The 24,111-nt window shown below is 47.0% G+C and overlaps 1 long non-coding RNA gene across 1 annotated transcript; it reads left to right on the forward strand.

The window, feature by feature from the left end:
* The first annotated feature begins 11,897 nt into the window (after window positions 1-11,897).
* Window positions 11,898-13,289, forward strand: LOC142907402 (uncharacterized). Its single transcript, XR_012931002.1, has 2 exons — window positions 11,898-12,053; window positions 12,488-13,289. It is a non-coding gene; the product is annotated as an uncharacterized LOC142907402 (long non-coding RNA).
* Window positions 13,290-24,111: the final 10,822 nt, after the last annotated feature.

Raw genomic sequence — 24,111 nt, forward strand, 5'->3', positions numbered from 1 at the left:
TCTTGGACATGGTTGAGAGTTTGGAATCTAATTGATTGCTTCTGTGGACAGGTGTCTTTTATACAGGTAACAAGCTGAGATTAGGAGCACTCCCTTTAAGAGTGTGCTCCTAATCTCAGCTCGTTACCTGTATAAAAACACCTGGGAACCAGAAATCTTTCTGATTGAGAGGGGGTCAAATACTTATTTCCCTCATTAAAATGCAAATCAATTTAAAACATTTTTGACATGCGTTTTTCTGGAATTTTGTTGTTTGTCTCTCACTGTTCAAATAAACCTACCATTAAAATTATAGACTGAAAATTTCTTTGTCAGTGGGCAAACGTACAAAATCAGCAAGGGGTCAAATACCTTTTCCCCTCACTGTACGAGTGACTGGGTGGGTTGGAGAGCGAGTCTACAAGTGACAAAGGGAGTGGGTGAGTGAGCGAGTGTATGAATGAGTTAATGGGTGAGCGAGTAAGTGGGTGGGTGAGTGAGGGAGTGTATGAGTGAGTGGGTGAGTGAGTGGGTGAGCGAGTGGGTCAGTAGGTGAGTGAGTGGGTGAGCGAGTGGGTGGGCGAGTGAGTGAGTGGGTGAGTGAGTGGGCGAGCGAGTGGGTGAGTGAGTGGGTGAGCGAGCGAGTGGGTGGGTGAGTGAGTGGGTAGATGAGCGAGCGTGCGGGTGAGTGGGTGGGTGAGTGAGCGAGCGTGTGGGTGGATGAGCGAGCGAGTGTATGGGTGAGTGACTGGGTGAGTAAGTAGGTGGGTGAGTGAGCGAGTGTACAAGTGAGTGAGTGGTTTGGTGAGCAAGCGAGTGGGTGAGCAAGAGATTGGGTAGATGAGCGAGCGAGCGGGTGAGTGAGCGCATGACCACCCCGTGCTCGCGTCCAAACCTCAGCCGTTGCTGCCCTTCCTTTATGATCACCGCCATCGCCATAACCAGAGCCACAATCACCGCCCATGTGAGCCCACTAAACAGTAGCAGCGTGCCACGGCCATATAATAATAACAATCATCATCGCCATCGGCCATATAATCGACATTTCCCCTTTCGCCCTCTTACAAACCCGCCCCATAAATCCGTCTCGCTCACAATTCCAGCACCGCCCCAGCAACTATTTAAGGAGGAATCCCCGTGGCTCTCCCTGGTGCCTAGCGACGATCAGCGAGATGTCCGGCTGTGGTGGTGATGCGGTGGTGATGGTGGTGATGGTGGTGGTGACGGTGGTGGGTGGGGTGATGGTGAAAGCCTCGTCTGAGGGTAGCATGGACGTCAGGGCAAGGGGAGGAGATGACGGAGACGTGAGGGGTGAGTGGGTGGGTGGGTGAGTAGGTGAGTGAGTGAGTGAATGAGTGGGTGAGTGGGTGGGTGAGTGGGTGGGTGAGTAGGTAAATGGCTGAGTGGGTGGGTGAGTGGCTGAGTGGGTGAGCTAGTAAGTGGGTGAGTGAGCGAGCGAGCGAGCGTTAGAGTGGGTGAGTGAGTGAGAAAGTGGGTGAGTGAGCGAGTGTATGAGTGAGTGGATGAGTAAGTGGGTGGGTGAGTGAGCGAGTGTATGAGTGTTTGAGTGGGTGAGCGAGTAAGTTGGTGGGTGAGTGAGTTTATGAGTGAGTTGGTGAGCGAGTAAGTTGGTGGGTGAGTGAGCGTGTGTATGGGTTGGTGGGTGAGTGTTTGAGTGGGTGAGCGAGTAAGTGGATGGGTGAGTGAGTGTATGAGTGAGTGGGTAAGCGAGTAAGTGGATGGGTGAGTGGTCGAGTGTATGAGTGAGTGGGTGAGCGAGTGAGTGGGTGAGTTAGCGAGTGTATACGTGAGTGCGTGAGTGAGTGGGCGGGTAAGCGAGTGTATGAGTGTATTAGTAAGTGGGAGGGTGAGGGAGCGAGTGTATGAGTGAGTGAGTGGGTGAGTGAGCGAGTGTATGAGTGGGTGATCGAGTAAGTGGGTGGTGGAGTCAGTGAGTGTGTGAGTGGGTGAGTAAGTGGTTGAGTGAGTTTATGAGTGAGTTGGTGAGCGAGTAAGTTGGTGGGTGAGTGAGCGAGTGTCTGAGTGAGTGCGTGGGTGAGTGAATAAGTGGGTGAGTGAGCGAGTGTATGGGTTGGTGGGTGGGCGAGTATGTGGGTGGGAGAGATAGCGAGTGAATGAGTGAGTGGGTAAGCAAGTGTTTGAGTGAGTGAGTGGGTGAGCGAGTGAGTGGGTGGGTGAGTGAGCGAGTGTCTGAGTGAGTGAGTGGGTGAGTGAATAAGTGGGTGAGTGAGCGAGTGTATGGATTGGTGGGTGGGCGAGTATGTGGGTGGGTGAGATAGCGAGGGAATTAGTGCGTGGGTAAGCGAGTGTTTGATGAGTAAGTGATTGGGTGAGCGAGTGAGTGGGTGGGTGAGTGAGCGAGTGTCTGAGTGAGTGAGAGGGTGAGTGAATAAGTGGGTGAGCGAGTGTATGGGTTGGTGGGTGGGCGAGTATGTGGGTGGGTGAGATAGCGAGCGAATGAGTGAGTGGGTAAGCGAGTGTTTGAGTGAGTGGGTGAGCGAGTGAGTGGGTGGGTGAGTGTATTCATGATGGTGAGCGGGCCTGGGTAATTCTACGTGCCCGGGAGTCAGAGCCATTCCCTATACACCTTGGGGTGCTGCAGGGATGTCCTCTGGCTCCCACATGATTTAACATCTATTTTGACCACGTAGTTCGTGAGGCCTTCAATAGCTGTACCGGAGAAATTTCCATCTGGTACAGATATAATGGGAGGCTGATCGATGCCCGGTTGCGGTCAAAGGATGGCTCCCTATTGCTCAACCACGTTATGTATGCCGATGATTTGGTTATTTCCGCTCACTCAGAGGAGTTGGAGGCGCTGCTGCTAAACCTGGAGCGTGCCACTAAGAGGTGGGGCCTTAGCATCAGCCCCACCAAAACTAAGCACCTGCCAGGATATTTTGTACCATCGGACACTCCACCGCCACAACTGCCAATCGGTGATGGGGCAATTGTGGGAGAGTGGAGAGTTTCCCATACCTGGGCAGTGTGCTTATGACCGGCTCCAGTTTAACAGCAGAGGTCTCACTCCGAATCAGTCGAGCGGCAATATCTTTTCATCGGTTCCGTAACGCTGTGTGGAAGCTACCTGGTCTGTTGCTCTGCACGAAGCTTCAGGTCTTCTCGGCCACGGTCATTCCCTCCCTTCTCTACGCTTGCGAAACGTGGACCCCCGTTATGGTGCATCTTCGCCGGATAGAAACATTTAGGCTGGCCTGCCTACGATCCTTCCTGGGTTTAACCAGGCTGGATTGTGTGGGGAGCTCACAAATCCTTGAAAGATCTGGGCAAAGTCCCATCGGTGAGCTCCTCCGGCAGGCAAGGCTGCGTTGGCTGGGTCATGTAGCCCGCATGCCCAGCCACCGCATGCCGAAACAGCTTTTGTTCGGCCGGATCGAGGGGGCTAAATGGGCGCGGTACGGGCGAGAGAGAAGATGGAGTGATGTGGTACAGGAGGACGTGGAGCTGAGTGGACTTTTCGATTTAAAGCTTTCGTGACTGCAATGATTCATCTTCTTTGGTTCTTTCGGTAAAGTCACGTAGAATGAGAATAAAATAATAAATTGATAAAATAAAATAACACAATAATATTCTCACGACGTTTCGGCCACAACACAAGCGGCCTTCATCAGGTGAAGGGGGCGAGACTGTCTGGTAGGACAGCGCTGGAGTGAGAGAGCCACGTTCAGATCACGGCTTTTAAGCGGTTAATGATATCATTGCCCATGTCAACGCTGCACCCAAGGGCCCGAGTCACATCTCTGCAGACGCAGCAAGATCCGAAATCGCTGCAACCCTCAAAAACGCTCGGATATCTGTGAGCAGATATCCGAGCGTTTTTGAGGGTTGCAGCGATTTCAGATCTTGCTGCATCTGCAGAGATGTGACTCGGGCCCTTGGGTGCAGCGTCGACATGGGCAATGATATCATTAACCGCTTAAAAGCCGTGATCTGAACGTGGCTCTCTCACTCCAGCGCTGTCCTACCAGACAGTCTCGCCCCCTTCACCTGATGAAGGCCGCTTGTGTTGTGGCCGAAACGTCGTGAGAATATTATTGTGTTATTTTATTTTATCAATTTATTATTTTATTCTCATTCTATGTGACTTTACCGAAAGAACCAAAGAAGCTGAGTGGACTTGCCGATGACTGGTACCAGCGGTGTCAAGATCGGCCTCTGTGGAGGAGGCTCGTGAAGGACGCTACTGGGCAGTTGGAGGCAGTCGCCCTCCAACAACAACGGAGGGCGGAGGAGCGACGCTCACAACAACGAGTGGAGCGTCGGGTGGCTAAAACAAAGCAGGTTGGCACAGTAGGGGGCAAAGGTGGTGCATCAGCCAGTCATCTTAGTCGTCTCAGTCAGTCGACCCGTGGCACCTGCTGGGTCTGCCCCGTGACCTCCTGCCAGTGGGCGTTTGACACTTCACGTGGCCTCAAGGTGCACATGGCCTGGCACAAGCGTCGTGGTGACGTCACCGCCACTTAGTGGCGAATGGCGGTTGTTGTCTGTGTGAGTGAGTGAGTGGGTGAGTGAGTGAGTGCATGAGTGAGTGAGTGGGTGAGTGAGCGAGTGAGTGGGTGGGTGGGTGAGTGAGTGGGTGAGTGAGTGAGTGGGTGAGTGAGCGAGTGGGTGAGTGAGTGGGTGAGTGAGTGAGTGAGCGAGCGAGTGAGTGGGTGAGTGAGTGAGCGAGCGAGTGGGTGAGTGCATGTGTGGGTGAGCGAGTATGTGGGTGGTGATGATGGTGATACTGATAACGATACTAATGATGCTGATGGTGTTGGTGATGTTGATGTTTATGATGTTGATGTTGGTGATGATGTTGATGATGACGATGTTGATGATGTTGGTGATGATGATGATGATGTTGATGATGTTGATGATGTTGATGATGTTATCTCAGTGGCTGAGGGCATGGGGATGATGATGCGAGCTGCCTTGGGGAACGGGAGTGGCGTGCACAGCGGAGACAGAAGCAGAGTGGCTGGCAGTCGTGGTGAGTCTGTGTGTGTGTGTCTGTGTGTGTCTGTGTGTGTTTTGTCTGTGTGTGTGTCTGTCTGTGTGTGTGTCTGTGTGTGTTTGTGTGTCTGTGTGTGTGTGTCTGTCTGTGTGTGTCTGTCTGTGTGTGTCTGTGTGTGTGTCTGTGTGCCTGTTGGTGTGTGTGTCTGTGTGTCTGTTGGTGTGTCTGTGTGTCTCTGTGTGTCTGTGTGTATCTGTGTGTGTCTGTGTGTGTGTATCTGTGTGTGTCTGTGTGTGTATCCGTGTTGTGTCTGTGTGTGTGTCTGTGTTGTGTCTGTGTGTGTCTGTGTTGTGTCTGTGTGTGTGACTGTGTTGTGTCTCTGTGTGTGTTTGTGTGTGTCTGTGTGCGTGTGTGTCTGTGTGCGTGTGTGTCTGTGTGTGTGTCTGTGTTGTGTCTGTGTGTCTGTGTGCGTGTATGTCTGTGTGTGTGTCTGTGTTGTGTCTGTGTGTGTGTGTCTGTGTGCGTGTGTCTGTGTGTGTCTGTGTTGTATCTGTGTGTGTGTCTGTGTGTCTGTGTGTGTGTCTGTGTGTGTCTGTGTGTCTGTGTGTGTGTCTGTGTGTGTGTCTGTGTTGTGTCTGTGTGTGTGACTGTGTGTGTGTGTGTCCATCTCTATCTCTCTGTCCATCTCTGTCTTCGTGTGAGCAGCCGTGAATAGATGCTGCAGTGGAGGCAGCTGCACCACTCCGGAATCCTGCACTACCGTGCCAGACGTGAGTACAAAACTCACGTCTCTCTCTCTCTGTCTCACAGAGACTCATATACACACAGAGAGACTCATAGACACACACATAGACACAGAGACACTCACAGAGACTAATAGACAGACACAGAGACTCATAGACACACACAGAGACTAAGAGACAGACACAGAGACTCATAGACACACACAGAGACTAAGAGACAGACACAGAGACTCACATACACACACAGAGACTCATAGACACACACAGAGACTCATAGACACACACAGAGACTCATAGACACACACAGAGACTCATAGACACACAGAGACTCATAGACACACACAGAGACTCATAGACACACACAGAGACTCATAGACACACATAGAGACCAATAGACTCACACAGAGACTCATAGACTCAAAGACTCATAGACACACACAGAGACTCATAGACACACACAGAGACTCATATACACACAGAGAGACTCATAGACACACACAGAGACTCATAGACACACACATAGACACAGAGACACTCACAGAGACTAATAGACAGACACAGAGACTCATAGACACACACAGAGACTAAGAGACAGACACAGAGACTCATAGACACACACAGAGACTAAGAGACAGACACAGAGACTCACATACACACACAGGGACTAATAGACACACACAGAGACTCATAGACACACACAGAGACTCATAGACACACACAGAGACTCATAGACACACACAGAGACTCATAGACACACAGAGACTCATAGACACACACAGAGACTCATAGACACACACAGAGACTCATAGACACACATAGAGACCAATAGACTCACACAGAGACTCATAGACTCAAAGACTCATAGACACACACAGAGACTCATAGACACACAGAGACTCATATACACACAGAGAGACTCATAGACACACACAGAGACTCATAGACACACACATAGACACAGAGACACTCACAGAGACTAATAGAGAGACACAGAGACTCATAGACACACACAGAGACTAAGAGACAGACACAGAGACTCAGACACACACAGAGACTAAGAGACAGACACAGAGACTCAAAGACACACACAGAGACTAATAGACACACATAGAGACTCATAGACACACACAGAGACTTATAGACATACACAGAGACTCATAGACACACAGAGACTCATAGACACACACAGAGACTCATAGACTCACACATAGACACAGAGACACTCATAGAGACTCATAGACACACACAGAGACTCAGACACACACATAGACACACACAGAGACTCATAGACTCACACATAGACACAGAGACACTCATAGAGACTCATAGACTCACACAGAGACACAGAGACACTCATAGAGACTCATAGACACACACAGAGACTCATAGACACACACAGAGACTCATATACACACAGAGAGACGCATAGACTCACACATAGACACAGAGACACTCATAGAGACTCACACAGAGACACAGAGACACTCATAGAGACTCATAGACACACACAGAGACTTATAGACACACACAGAGACTCATATACACACACAGAGATTCATAGACACACACAGAGACCCATATACACACAGAGAGACTCATAGACACACACAGAGACTCATAGACACACACAGAGACCCATATACACACAGAGAGACTCATAGACACACACAGAGACTCATAGACTCACACATAGACACAGAGACACTCATAGAGACTCATAGACACACACAGAGACTCACAGACACACACAGAGACTAATAGACAGACACAGAGACTCATAGACACAGAGACTCATAGACACACACAGAGACTCATAGACTCACAAATAGACACAGAGACACTCATAGAGACTCATAGACACACACAGATAGACTCATAGACACACACAGAGACTCATAGACTCACACATAGACACAGAGACACTCATAGAGACTCATAGACACACAGAGAGACTCATAGACACACACATAGACACATAGACACACATAGAGACTCATAGACAGACACAGAGACTCATAGACACACACAGAGACTAAGAGACAGACACAGAGACTCATAGACACACACAGAGACTAAGAGACAGACACAGAGACTCACAGACACACACAGAGACTAATAGACACACACAGAGACTCATAGACACACACAGAGACTTATAGACATACACAGAGACTCATAGACACACAGAGACTCATAGACACACACAGAGACTCATAGACTCACACATGGACACAGAGACACTCATAGAGACTCATAGACACACACAGAGACTCATAGACACACACATAGACACATAGACACACACAACGACTCATAGACTCACACATAGACACAGAGACACTCATAGAGACTCATAGACTCACACAGAGACACAGAGACACTCATAGAGACTCATAGACACACACAGAGACTCATAGACACACACAGAGACTCATATACACACAGAGAGACTCATAGACTCACACATAGACACAGAGACACTCATAGAGACTCATAGACTCACACAGAGACACAGAGACACTCATAGAGACTCATAGACACACACAGAGACTTATAGACACACACAGAGACTCATATACACACACAGAGATTCATAGACGCACACAGAGACTCATAGACTCACACATAGACACAGAGACACTCATAGAGACTCATAGACACACACAGATAGACTCATAGACACACACAGAGACTCATAGACACAGAGACTCATAGACACACACAGAGACTCATAGACTCACACATAGACACAGAGACACTCATAGAGACTCATAGACACACACAGATAGACTCATAGACACACACAGAGACTCATAGACTCACACATAGACACAGAGACACTCATAGAGACTCATAGACACACACAGAGACTCATAGACACACACATAGACACATAGACACACACAGAGACTCATAGACTCACACATAGACACAGAGACACTCATAGAGACTCATAGACTCACACAGAGACACTCATAGAGACTCATAGACACACACAGAGACTCATAGACACACACAGAGACTCATATACACACAGATAGACTCATAGACTCACACATAGACACAGAGACACTCATAGAGACTCATAGACACACACAGAGAGACTCATAGACACTCACAGAGACTCAAAGACTCACACAGAGACACTCATAGAGACTCATAGACACACACAGAGACTCATAGACTCACACAGAGACTCATATACACACAGAGACTCATAGACACACACAGAGACCCATATACACACAGAGAGACTCATAGACACACACAGAGACTCATAGACACACACAGAGACCCATATACACACAGAGAGACTCATAGACACACACAGAGACTCATAGACTCACACATAGACACAGAGACACTCATAGAGACTCATAGACACACAGAGACTCACAGACACACACAGAGACTAATAGACAGACACAGAGACTCATAGACACAGAGACTCATAGACACACACAGAGACTCATAGACTCACACATAGACACTCATAGAGACTCATAGACACACACAGAGAGACTCATAGACACACACAGAGACTCATAGACTCACACATAGACACAGAGACACTCATAGAGACTCATAGACACACACAGAGACTCACAGACACACACAGAGACTAATAGACAGACACTCATAGACACAGAGACTCATAGACACACACAGAGACTCATAGACTCACACATAGACACAGAGACACTCATAGAGACTCATAGACACACACAGAGACTCACAGACACACACAGAGACTAATAGACAGACACTCATAGACACAGAGACTCATAGACACACACAGAGACTCATAGACTCACACATAGACACAGAGACACTCATAGAGACTCATAGACACACACAGAGAGACTCATAGACACTCACAGAGACTCATAGACTCACACAGAGACACTCATAGAGACTCATAGACATACACAGAGACTTATAGACACACACAGAGACTCATATACACACACAGAGACTCATAGACACACACAGAGACCCATATACACACAGAGAGACTCATAGACACACACAGAGACTCATAGACACACACACAGAGACCCATATACACACAGAGAGACTCATAGACACACACAGAGACTCATAGACTCACACATACACACAGAGACACTCATAGAGACTCATAGACACACACAGAGACTCACAGACACACACAGAGACTAATAGACAGACACAGAGACTCATAGACACAGAGACTCATAGACACACACAGAGACTCAAAGACTCACACATAGACACAGAGACACTCATAGAGACTCAAAGACACACACAGAGAGACTCATAGACACACACAGAGACTCATAGACTCACACATAGACACAGAGACACTCATAGAGACTCATAGACACACACAGAGACTCATAGACACACACAGAGACTAATAGACAGACACAGAGACTCATAGACACAGAGACTCATAAACACACACAGAGACTCATAGACTCACACATAGACACAGAGACACTCATAGAGACTCATAGACACACACAGAGAGACTCATAGACTCACACAGAGACTCATAGACTCACACATAGACACTCATAGAGACTCATAGACACACACAGAGACTCACAGACACACACAGAGACTAATAGACAGACACAGAGACTCATAGACACAGAGACTCATAGACACACACAGAGACTAATAGACTCACACATAGACACAGAGACACTCATAGAGACTCATAGACACACACAGAGACTCATAGACACACACAGAGACTCATAGACTCACACATAGACACAGAGACACTCATAGAGACACAGAGACACTCATAGAGACTCATAGACACACAGAGACTCACAGACACACACAGAGACTAATAGACAGACACAGAGACTCATAGACACAGAGACTCATAGACACACAGAGACTCATAGACTCACACATAGACACATAGACACTCATAGAGACTCATAGACACACACAGAGACCCAAATACACACAGAGAGACTCATAGACACACACAGAGACTCATAGACTCACACATAGACACAGAGACACTCATAAAGACTCATAGACACACAGAGACTCACAGACACACACAGAGACTAATAGACAGACACAGAGACTCATAGACACAGAGACTCATAGACACACACAGAGACTCATAGACTCACACATAGACACAGAGACACTCATAGAGACTCATAGACACACACAGAGACCCATATACACACAGAGAGACTCATAGACACACACAGAGACTCGTAGACACACACAGAGACTCATAGACACACACAGAGACTCATAGACACACACAGAGACGCATAGACACACACAGAGACTCATAGACACACACAGAGACGCATAGACACACACATAGACTAATAGACAGACACAGAGACTCATAGACACACACAGAGACTCAGACTCACACATAGACACAGAGACACTCATAGAGACACAGAGACACTCATAGAGACTCATAGACACACACAGAGACTCACAGACACACACAGAGACTAATAGACAGACACAGAGACTCATAGACACAGAGACTCATAGACACACAGAGACTCATAGACTCACACATAGACACATAGACACTCATAGAGACTCATAGACACACACAGAGACCCAAATACACACAGAGAGACTCATAGACACACACAGAGACTCATAGACTCACACATAGACACAGAGACACTCATAAAGACTCATAGACACACAGAGACTCACAGACACACACAGAGACTAATAGACAGACACAGAGACTCATAGACACAGAGACTCATAGACACACACAGAGACTCATAGACTCACACATAGACACAGAGACACTCATAGAGACTCAAAGACACACACAGAGACCCAAATACACACAGAGAGACTCATAGACACACACAGAGACTCGTAGACACACACAGAGACTCATAGACACACACAGAGACTCATAGACACACACAGAGACGCATAGACACACACAGAGACTCATAGACACACACAGAGATGCATAGACACACACATAGACTAATAGACAGACACAGAGACTCATAGACAGACACAGAGACTCATAGACACAGACAGAGACTCATAGACACACACAGAGACTCATAGACACACACACACTTACAGAGAAACAGAGACACAGACACCACACAGAGTCCAACTTTGCTCCACGTGTCCCGCCCTGCGCCAGGCTATGTGCTTTTCTGGATTCGAGGTGGCCACGAACTTGCAGATGAAGGGATGTGAAAGCCGGGCGGTGTGTGAGCAATACGCTCGTGCCTACGCTTGCGATGTGAAAAACACCGAGGCGTACACGGGCTACTGCTGCTGCAACTCCGATCTGTGTAACAGCGACATCAACACGTGCAAGGCGGAGATACGTGGGTAGCATCAAACTCATTATACACAGAGTGGGTGAGTGGGTGAGTGAGTGAGTGGGTGAGTGAGTGGGTGAGTGAGTGGCTGGGTGGGTGAGTGGGTGGGTGAGTGAGTGGCTGGGTGGGTGAGTGGGTAGGTGAGTGAGTGGCTGGGTGGGTGAGTGAGTGAGTCTGTGAGTGTGTGAGTGAGTGGGTGAGTGAGTGAGTGGGTGAGTGGGTGAGTGAGTGAGTGGGTGAGTGGAGTGGGTGAGTGAGTGGGTGAGTGAGTGAGTGGGTGAGTGGAGTGGGTGAGTGAGTGAGTGGGTGAGTGAGTGAGTGTGTGAGTGAGTGTGTGAGTGAGTGAGTGGGTGAGTGAGTGAGTGGGTGAGTGGAGTGGGTGAGTGAGTGAGTGGGTGAGGCTACACGAGTGATCTTTGTCTTTGTGCTGAACCCTGCAGTGTTCAAGTGCAGGAATGGGGCTGTGACGGTGGCCGGGAGGTTGGGAGGACTGACGGCCATGCTCGCTCTACTACTACCCTTGCTTCTTGCCTGAGACACACACAGACACACACAGACACACACACAGACACACACACACACAGACACACACACACAGACACACACAGACACACAGAGACACACACAGAGACACACACAGACACACACATACAGACACATAGAGACACACACACACAGACACACACGTGGCGATGGTGGTGATGGTGGTGATGGTTGTGGATTGATGGTGGGTGATAATGATCATGGTGGTGGTGGTTTGTGGTGGTGATGATGATTATGGTGTCCTGGAACGGTTTGCCGTGCTGATGTTGAATGGAAACATTAAAGTTCTCACGAGTAGAACGACTCTAGATTCTGTTTGTACGCAAGATGACACAAAGGCGCACACACACACACAGTTACACAAAGACAAAGGTCCCCCGTGTAGCCTGTAACAGACTGTAGGGGCAAGTGCTGTTGGCAAGTAGCAACGTCTGTGAAGGCTACCGGCACTGTGGTACACGAGGGGGTGGGTGGCCAGCACCACACCCGGCCGCCTTTGTCTCCCCAGTGCTAGCAATGTTCACTACACAGCCACCACCGCTACACCAGGTACTCATTTGAGGCTGAGTCGACCTAGGGGAGGCACGGAATCGGTTCAGATAATTGTCACTGTTGGTGTTGGCCGTGAGCGGGAATCGAACCCGGGTCGCCGGGTTAATAGCGCAGCGCGCTAACCACGACACTACCGCTCCCCACACAGTCACACACACACAGATACACACGCATACACATACACACAGATACACATGCACACAGACAAACACACACACAGACACACACACACAGATACAACAACAACCGCCATTCGCCACTAAGTGGCGGTGACGTCACCACGACGCTTGTGCCAGGACATGTGCACCTTGAGGCCACGTGAAGAGTCGAACGCCCGCTGGCAGGAGGTCACGGGGCAGACCCAGGTGCCACGGGTCGACTGACTGAGATGACTGAATGATGCACCACCTGTGCCCCCTACTGTGCCAACCTGCTGTGCTTTAGCCACCCCGCGCTCCGCTCGTTGTTGTGAGCGTCCCTCCTCCGCCCTCTGTTGTTGTTGGAGGGCGACTACCTCCAACTTCCCAGTAGCGTCCTTCACGAGCCTCCTCCACAGAGGCCGATCTTGACACCGCTGGTACCAGTCATCGGCAAGTCCACTCAGCTCCACGTCCTCCTGTACCACATCACTCCATCTCTTCTCTAGCCCGTGCCGCGCCCGCTTAGCCCCCTCAATCCGGCCAAACAAAAGCTGTTTCGGCATGCGGTGGCTGGGCATGCGGGCTACATGACCCAGTCATCGCAGCCTTACCCGCCGGAGGAGCTCACCGATGGGACCTTGCCCAGATCTTTCAAGGATTTGTGAGCTCCTCACACAATCCAGTCTGGTTAAACCCAGGATGGATCGTAGGCAGGCCAGCCTAAATGTTTATAACCGGCGAAGATGTTCCATTAGGGCGGTCCACGTTTCACAAGCGTAGAGAAGGGAGGGAATGACCATGGCCGAGAAGACCTGAAGCTTAGTGCGGAGCGACAGACCAGGTAGCTTCCACACAGCGTTACGCAACCGATGAAAAGATATTGCCGCTCGACTGATTCGGAGTGAGACCTCTGCTGTTAAACTGGAGCCGGTCATAAGCACATTTCCCAGGTATGGGAAACTCTCCACTCTCTCCACAACTGCCCCATCACCGATTGGGAGTTGTGGGGGTGGAGTGTCCGATGGTACAAAATACCCAGGCAGGTGCTTAGTTTTGGTGGGGCTGATGGTAAGGCCCCATCTCTTAGTGGCACGCTCCAGTCTCAGCAGCAGCGTCTCTAACTCCTCCTCTGACTGAGCAGCTATTACCAAGTCATCAGCATACATAACGTGGTTGAGCAATAGGGAGCCATCCCTTGACCGCACCCGGGCATCGATAAGCCTCCCATTATATCTGTACCATATGGAGATTCGCCCGGTACAGCTATTGAAGGCTTCACGAACTACGTGGTCGAAATAGATGTTAAATAATGTGGGAGCCAGAGGACATCCCTGTCGCACCCCAAGGTGTACAGAGAAAGGCTCGGACTCCCGGCCACGTAGTTTTACCCGGGCCCGCTCACCATCATGAAGGTCGTTAATGATCGTGAGCAGAGGGTCAGGTACTCCAAAAGCACGAAGAACAACCCAGAGCCCAGGCCTATTGATGGTATCATAGGCCTTGACCAGGTCAATAAAGCAGAGATGTAGATCTTGCTGGAATTCCCTACACCTCTGCTGTAGCAGACAGACAAAAAATATGGCATCTGTGCAGGACCGCCCTTTCCTGAAACCGCACTGGGGCTCCGCAAGCCTCTCCTCAGCGTGCCTGGCAAGGCGATGTTGAATAATCCTTGCCAGGACCTTTCCCGGCACACTGAGTGAAATGCCACTGTAGTTGTTACAGTCTGTGCGGTCCCCCTTCTTAAAGAGGGGGACCACCAGGGCATCCTTCCAATCCTGCGGAACCCGTCCAGTGATCCAGATTGTTGTTATGATGTCATATAGGACAGACACACACACAGACACACACACACAGACACACACACAGACACACAGACACACACAGACACACACACAGACACACACACAGACACACAGACACAGACACACACACAGACACTTTGCAACACGACCCCAGACCCCGGTCTCCTTCACATCCTCTCACTTCTCTTACAAACTTATCTCAGCACCACCCCCCTCTCTCACGTATGTAGCGTCGGCGTCAGGCGTTGTATATAGCACTAGCGCTAAGTACCCGGCGTTGCCCGGGTGAAAAATATATTTCAAAACTTTTCTTAAAAACCTCATGACAACAAAATTCAGGAACTACTCAATGACGGCAGCTATGCAAAAATAAGAAGAGACCCCCACCAACAGCCTGGTTACTAAAACCAACAAAATCATTTCTGATTCAACAGCATTAATTGATCAAACCAAACAGTTCTCGTTGAAACCCTCTGCGGTCAGACCACCAAGATTATATGGCCTTCCAAAGATACACAAAGAGGATACGCCCCTTCATCCCATCGTCTCCACTATCAACTCCCCCACCTACAAACTGGCTCGTTTTCTGTATGATATACTGCGACCTTTCACTGGAAAAACCACCTCTGCGGTACTAAACTCTACTCACCTGGTATCGACAATCAAGGGTACTTCCCTGTCCCCAGACGACCTGCTTGTCAGTTTTGATGTGGTTTCCATTTTCACCAAAGTTCCGGTACCTGACACCATCGCAATCATTGAAGACTTGGTTCATCAAGGACTGCATACTGATGTACAAACCCCTGGTGAGACACTGCTTAACCAACACATACTTCACCTGGAATGGAACTTTCTACAAACTGAGGGCACCCCAATGGCCTCCCCCCTATCTCCGGTTGTAGCCAACATTCATAGGAAAATTTGAAACTGATGCCATCCAGACTGCCACTCTACGTCCGACCTTATGGAAGAGGTACGTGGATGACACTTTTGTCATCTGGCCACATGGCCGGCCTGCTCTAGACCAATTCCTCGACCACATCAATTCCATACACCCAGCCATCAGATTTACCATGGAGGTCGAAAAAGATGGCAAGCTACCCTTTTGGAATGTCTTAATTAAAAGGAGACCTGATGGTTCAATGAGCCACTCTGTCTACAGGAAAGCTACCCATACGGATGCTTACTTAAAACCGGATTCCCACCAACATCCATCCCAGAAGAACTCCCTCATCAAGACTCTATACCATAGAGCCCAATGCATTTCCGACCAGGAACACATTGCCAGTGAACTCAAGCACGTACACCAGGCTCTCAGGGCTAATGGTTACTCCGACTACACAATCCGCAAAGCCATCACTCCAGTCATGAAGAAGGATCCTCTTGAGGAGCCATTCAAAACCATCACCTTACCCTACATTGCAGGGGTCACAAAACATATCTCCAAAATCCTGAATAAACACAAGATCCAGGTCCGATTCAACACAGTACATAAAATCCGTGATCTGGTTCCGTCTGTAAAAGATCTGGTTCCAGACATATAGTATCCGGGCGTTTACAAACTAAGTTGCCTCTGTGGTAGCAGCTACATTGGAGAAACCAAACGACATATCTCGGACCGCATCCGTGAACATAAAGCAGACTTGAAACACGGTAGGACTAACTCCTCAGCCATGGCCAACCACTGTTCTAATTCAGTGGGCTCACATGACATTGACTTCTCCAAGACGGAGGTTCTCTGCAAGCCATCCGGCTACCATGAGAGATTCGTTCATGAGGCCATCCACATATACAAGCACAGAGACAATTTCAACCGAGAAGATGGATTCTGGCTTAGTAACCATTGGAAAGACGTTATAAACCATTTCGGTTCTTGATTGTATTTTACGGTTACCTTCAGACCACAGTCCATTCGCGGGCACTGCCTCTTAATACCTCTCACACCACGGTTAATGGTATGGTTTATAGCATGTGGTTATAATAATAAATAGTATAACATTGTAATGTTTAACATAATTCATAAGGCAATATATAGTATTGTAATTGTTGGGTTCATAGAATAAGACAGTGTAATGTTACAAGTCTAATATTTTATAGTCTAAAGTATAGGGTAGTGTAAAGTAACGCATTGTATAATTCAAAGGTGGAATTTGTCTATGGATACGATGTTATACCATGTAGTTTAGATTGGAAGGTATAATACCGTATGGTATAGTAGTCCACTTAATAACACAGTTATAATGCAACACAGGACAGAGCAGCACACCTTGGTTGCTCTGCTTTGGTATTTCCTTGTGCCCAGCCGCCACCCTCACTCACTCATCATACGCTGAGTCACTCATCATACGCTGACTCACTCACACATCATACACTGACTCACTCATCATACGCTGACTCACTCACACATCATACACTGACTCACTCATCATACGCTGAGTCACTCACACATCATACGCTGAGTCACTCATACATCATACGCTGACTCACTCAGACATCATACACTGACTCACTCATCATACGCTGACTCACTCACACCTCATACACTGACTCACACATCATACACTGACTCACTCACACATCATACGCTGAGTCACTCATACATCATACGCTGACTCACTCACACATCATACATTGACTCACTCATCATACGCTGACTCACTCACACATCATACACTGACTCACACATCATACACTGACTCACTCACACATCATACGCTGAGTCACTCATACATCATACACTGACTCACTCACACATCATACCTTGACTCACTCATCATACGCTGACTCACTCACACATCATACACTGACTCACTCATCATACGCTGACTCACTCACACATCATACACTGACTCACACATCATACACTGACTCACTCATCATACACTGACTCACTCACACATCATACACTGACTCACTCATCATACACTGAATCACTCATCATACACTGACTCACTCACACATCATACACTGATTCACTCATCATACACTGACTCACTCTTCATACACTGACTCACACATCATACACTGACTCACTCATCATACACTCACACATCATACACTAACTCACTCACACATCATACACTGACTCACACATCATACACTCATGCATCATACACTCACACATCATACACTGACTCACATCATACACTGACTCACACATCATGCACTGACTCACAAATCATACACTCACACATCATACACTGACTCAGACATCATACACTGACTCACTCATCATACACTCATACATCATACACTGACTCACACATCATACACTCACACATCATACACTGACTCACATCATACACTGACTCACTCATCATACACTGACTCACACATCATACACTCACACATCATACACTCACACATCATACACTCACACATCATACACTGACTCACTCACACATCATACTCACACATCACACACTGACTCACACATCATACACTGACTCACTCACACATCATACACTGACTCACTCACACATCATACACTGACTCACTCACACATTATACACTCACACATCATACACTCACTCACACATCATACACTGACTCACTTACACATCATACACTCACTCACACATCATACACTCACACATCATATACACATCATACACTGACTCACTCACACATCATACAATCACACATCATACACTGACTCACACATCATACACTCACACATCATACACTGACTCACTCACACATCATACACTCACACATCATACACTGACTCACTCACACATCATACACTCACTCACACATCATACACTGACTCACTCACACATCATACACTGACTCACTCACACATCATACACTGACTCACACATCATACACTCACTCACACATCATACACTCACACATCATACACTCACACATCATACACTGACTCACTCACACATCATACACTCACACATCATACACTGACTCACACATCATACACTCACACATCATACACTGACTCACTCACACATCATACACTGACTCACTCATCATACACTGACTCACAGCATACACTGACTCACACATCATACACTGACTCCCATCATACACTGACTCACACATCATACACTGACTCACTCATCATACACTGACTCACACATCATACACTGACTCACTCACACATCATACACTGACTCACACATCATACACTGACTCACTCACACATCATACACTGACTCACACATCATACACTCACACATCATACACTGACTCACACATCATACACTGACTCACACATCATACACTGACTCACACATCATACACTGACTCACTCATCATACACTGACTCACTCATCATACACTGACTCACTCACACATCATACACTGACTCACACATCATACACTCACTCACATATCATACACTCACACATCATACACTGACTCACTCACACATCATACACTGACTCACACATCATACACTCACTCACACATCATACACTCACACATCATACACTGACTCACTCACACATCATACACTCACTCACTCACACATCATACACTGACTCACTCACACATCATACACTGACTCACTCACACATCATACACTGACTCACTCACACATCATACACTGACTCACTCACACATCATACACTGACTCACTCACACATTATACACTCACACATCATACACTCACTCACACATCATACACTGACTCACTTACACATCATACACTCACTCACACATCATACACTCACACATCATACACACATCATACACTGACTCACTCACACATCATACAATCACACATCATACACTGACTCACACATCATACACTCACACATCATACACTGACTCACTCACACATCATACACTCACACATCATACACTGACTCACTCACACATCATACACTCACACATCATACACTGACTCACTCACACATCATACACTCACTCACACATCATACACTGACTCACTCACACATCATACACTGACTCACTCACACATCATACACTGACTCACACATCATACACTCACTCACACATCATACACTCACACATCATACACTCACACATCATACACTGACTCACTCACACATCATACACTGACTCACACATCATACACTGACTCACACATCATACACTGACTCACTCACACATCATACACTGACTCACTCATCATACACTGACTCACAGCATACACTGACTCACACATCATACACTGACTCCCATCATACACTGACTCACATATCATACACTGACTCACTCATCATACACTGACTCACACATCATACACTGACTCACTCACACATCATACACTGACTCACACATCATACACTGACTCACTCACACATCATACACTCACACATCATACACTGACTCACACATCATACACTGACTCACTCACACATCATACACTGACTCACTCACACATCATACACTGACTCACACATCATACACTCACACATCATACACTGACTCACATCATACACTGACTCACACATCATACACTCACACATCATACACTGACTCACTCATCATACACTGACTCACTCACACATCATACACTGACTCACACATCATACACTCACTCACACATCATACACTCACACATCATACACTGACTCACACATCATACACTCACTCACACATCATACATTGACTCACTCACACATCATACACTGACTCACTCACACATCATACACTGACTCACTCACACATCATACACTGACTCACTCACACATCATACACTGACTCACTCACACATCATACACTGACTCACTCACACATCATACACTGACTCACTCACACATTATACACTCACACATCATACACTCACTCACACATCATACACTGACTCACTTACACATCATACACTCACTCACACATCATACACTCACACATCATACACACATCATACACTGACTCACTCACACATCATACAATCACACATCATAAACTGACTCACACATCATACACTCACACATCATACACTGACTCACTCACACATCATACACTCACACATCATACACTGACTCACTCACACATCATACACTGACTCACTCACACATCATACACTGACTCACTCACACATCATACACTCACTCACACATCATACACTGACTCACTCACACATCATACACTGACTCACTCACACATCATACACTGACTCACACATCATACACTCACTCACACATCATACACTCACACATCATACACTCACACATCATACACTGACTCACTCACACATCATACACTCACACATCATACACTGACTCACACATCATACACTCACACATCATACACTGACTCACTCACACATCATACACTCACTCACACATCATACACTCACACATCATACACTCACACATCATACGCTGACTCACTCACACATCATACACTGACTCACACATCATACACTGACTCACTCACACATCATACACTCACTCACACATCATACACTGACTCACTCACACATCACTCACTCACACATCATACACTGACTCACTCACACATCATACACTCACACATCATACACTGACTCACACATCATACATTGACTCACTCACACATCACTCACTCACACATCATACACTGACTCACTCACACATCATACACTCACACATCATACACTGACTCACACATCATACATTGACTCACTCACACATCATACACTGACTCACTCACACATCATACACTGACTCACTCACACATCATACACTGACTCACTCACACATCATACACTGACTCACACATCATACACTCACACATCATACACTCACACATCGTACACTGACTCACACATCATACACTCACACATCATACACTCACTCACACATCATACACTCACACATCATACACTCACACATCATACGCTGACTCACTCACACATCATACACTGACTCACACATCATACACTGACTCACTCACACATCATACACTCACTCACACATCATACACTGACTCACTCACACATCACTCACTCACACATCATACACTGACTCACTCACACATCATACACTCACACATCATACACTGACTCACACATCATACATTGACTCACTCACACATCATACACTGACTCACTCACACATCATACACTGACTCACTCACACATCATACACTGACTCACTCACACATCATACACTGACTCACACATCATACACTCACACATCATACACTCACACATCGTACACTGACTCACACATCATACACTCACACATCATACACTGACTCACACATCATACACTCACTCACACATCATACACTGACTCACTCACACATCATACACTCACTCACACATCATACACTGACTCACTCACACATCATACACTGACTCACACATCATACACTCACTCACACATCATACACTCACACATCATACACTCACACATCATACACTGACTCACTCACACATCATACACTCACACATCATACACTGACTCACACATCATACACTCACACATCATACACTGACTCACTCACACATCATACACTCACTCACACATCATACACTCACACATCATACGCTGACTCACTCACACATCATACACTCACTCACACATCATACACTGACTCACTCACACATCATACACTGACTCATACATCATACACTCACTCACACATCATACACTCACACATCATACACTCACACATCATACACTGACTCACTCACACATCATACACTCACACATCATACACTGACTCACACATCATACACTCACACATCATACACTGACTCACTCACACATCATACACTCACACATCATACACTCACACATCATATGCTGACTCACTCACACATCATACACTGACTCACACATCATACACTGACTCACTCACACATCATACACTCACTCACACATCATACACTGACTCACTCACACATCATACACTCACTCACACATCATACACTGACTCACTCACACATCATACACTCACACATCATACACTGACTCACACATCATACACTGACTCACTCACACATCATACACTGACTCACTCACACATCATACACTGACTCACTCACACATCATACACTGACTCACTCACACATCATACACTGACTCACACATCATACACTCACACATCATACACTCACACATCATACACTGACTCACACATCATACACTGACTCACACATCATACACTGACTCACACATCATACACTGACTCACACATCATACACTGACTCACACATCATACACTGACTCACACATCATACACTCACACATCATACACTCACACATCATACACTCACACATCATACACTGACTCACACATCATACACTGACTCACACATCATACACTGACTCACACATCATACACTGACTCACTCACACATCATACACTGACTCACTCACACATCATACACTGACTCACTCACACATAATACACTGACTCACTCACACATCATACACTGACTCACTCACCCATCACACTCACTCATCATACACTCACACATCATACACTGACTCACTCACACATCATACACTCACATATCATACACTGACTCACTCACACATCATACACTGACTCACTCACACATCATACACTCACACATCATACACTGACTCACTCACACATCATACACTGACTCACTCACACATCATACACTCACACATCATACACTGACTCACTCACACATCATACACTCACACATCATACACTGACTCACTCACACATCATACACTGACTCACTCACACATCATACACTGACTCACACATCATACACTCACACATCATACACTCACACATCATACACTGACTCACACATCATACACTGACTCACACATCATACACACACATCATACACTGACTCACACATCATACACTGACTCACACATCATACACTGACTCACTCACACATCATACACTGACTCACTCACACATCATACACTGACTCACTCACACATCATACACTGACTCACTCACACATCATACACTGACTCACTCACACATCATACATTGACTCACTCACCCATCACACTCACTCATCATACACTCACACATCATACACTGACTCACTCACACATCATACACTCACACATCATACACTGACTCACTCACACATCATACACTGACTCACTC

Source organism: Petromyzon marinus, chromosome 78 (genome assembly GCF_048934315.1).
Source record: "Petromyzon marinus isolate PM22_M1 ecotype Great Lakes invasive population chromosome 78, UKy_Petmar_22M1.pri1.0, whole genome shotgun sequence".
Classification (NCBI taxonomy): domain Eukaryota; kingdom Metazoa; phylum Chordata; class Hyperoartia; order Petromyzontiformes; family Petromyzontidae; genus Petromyzon; species Petromyzon marinus.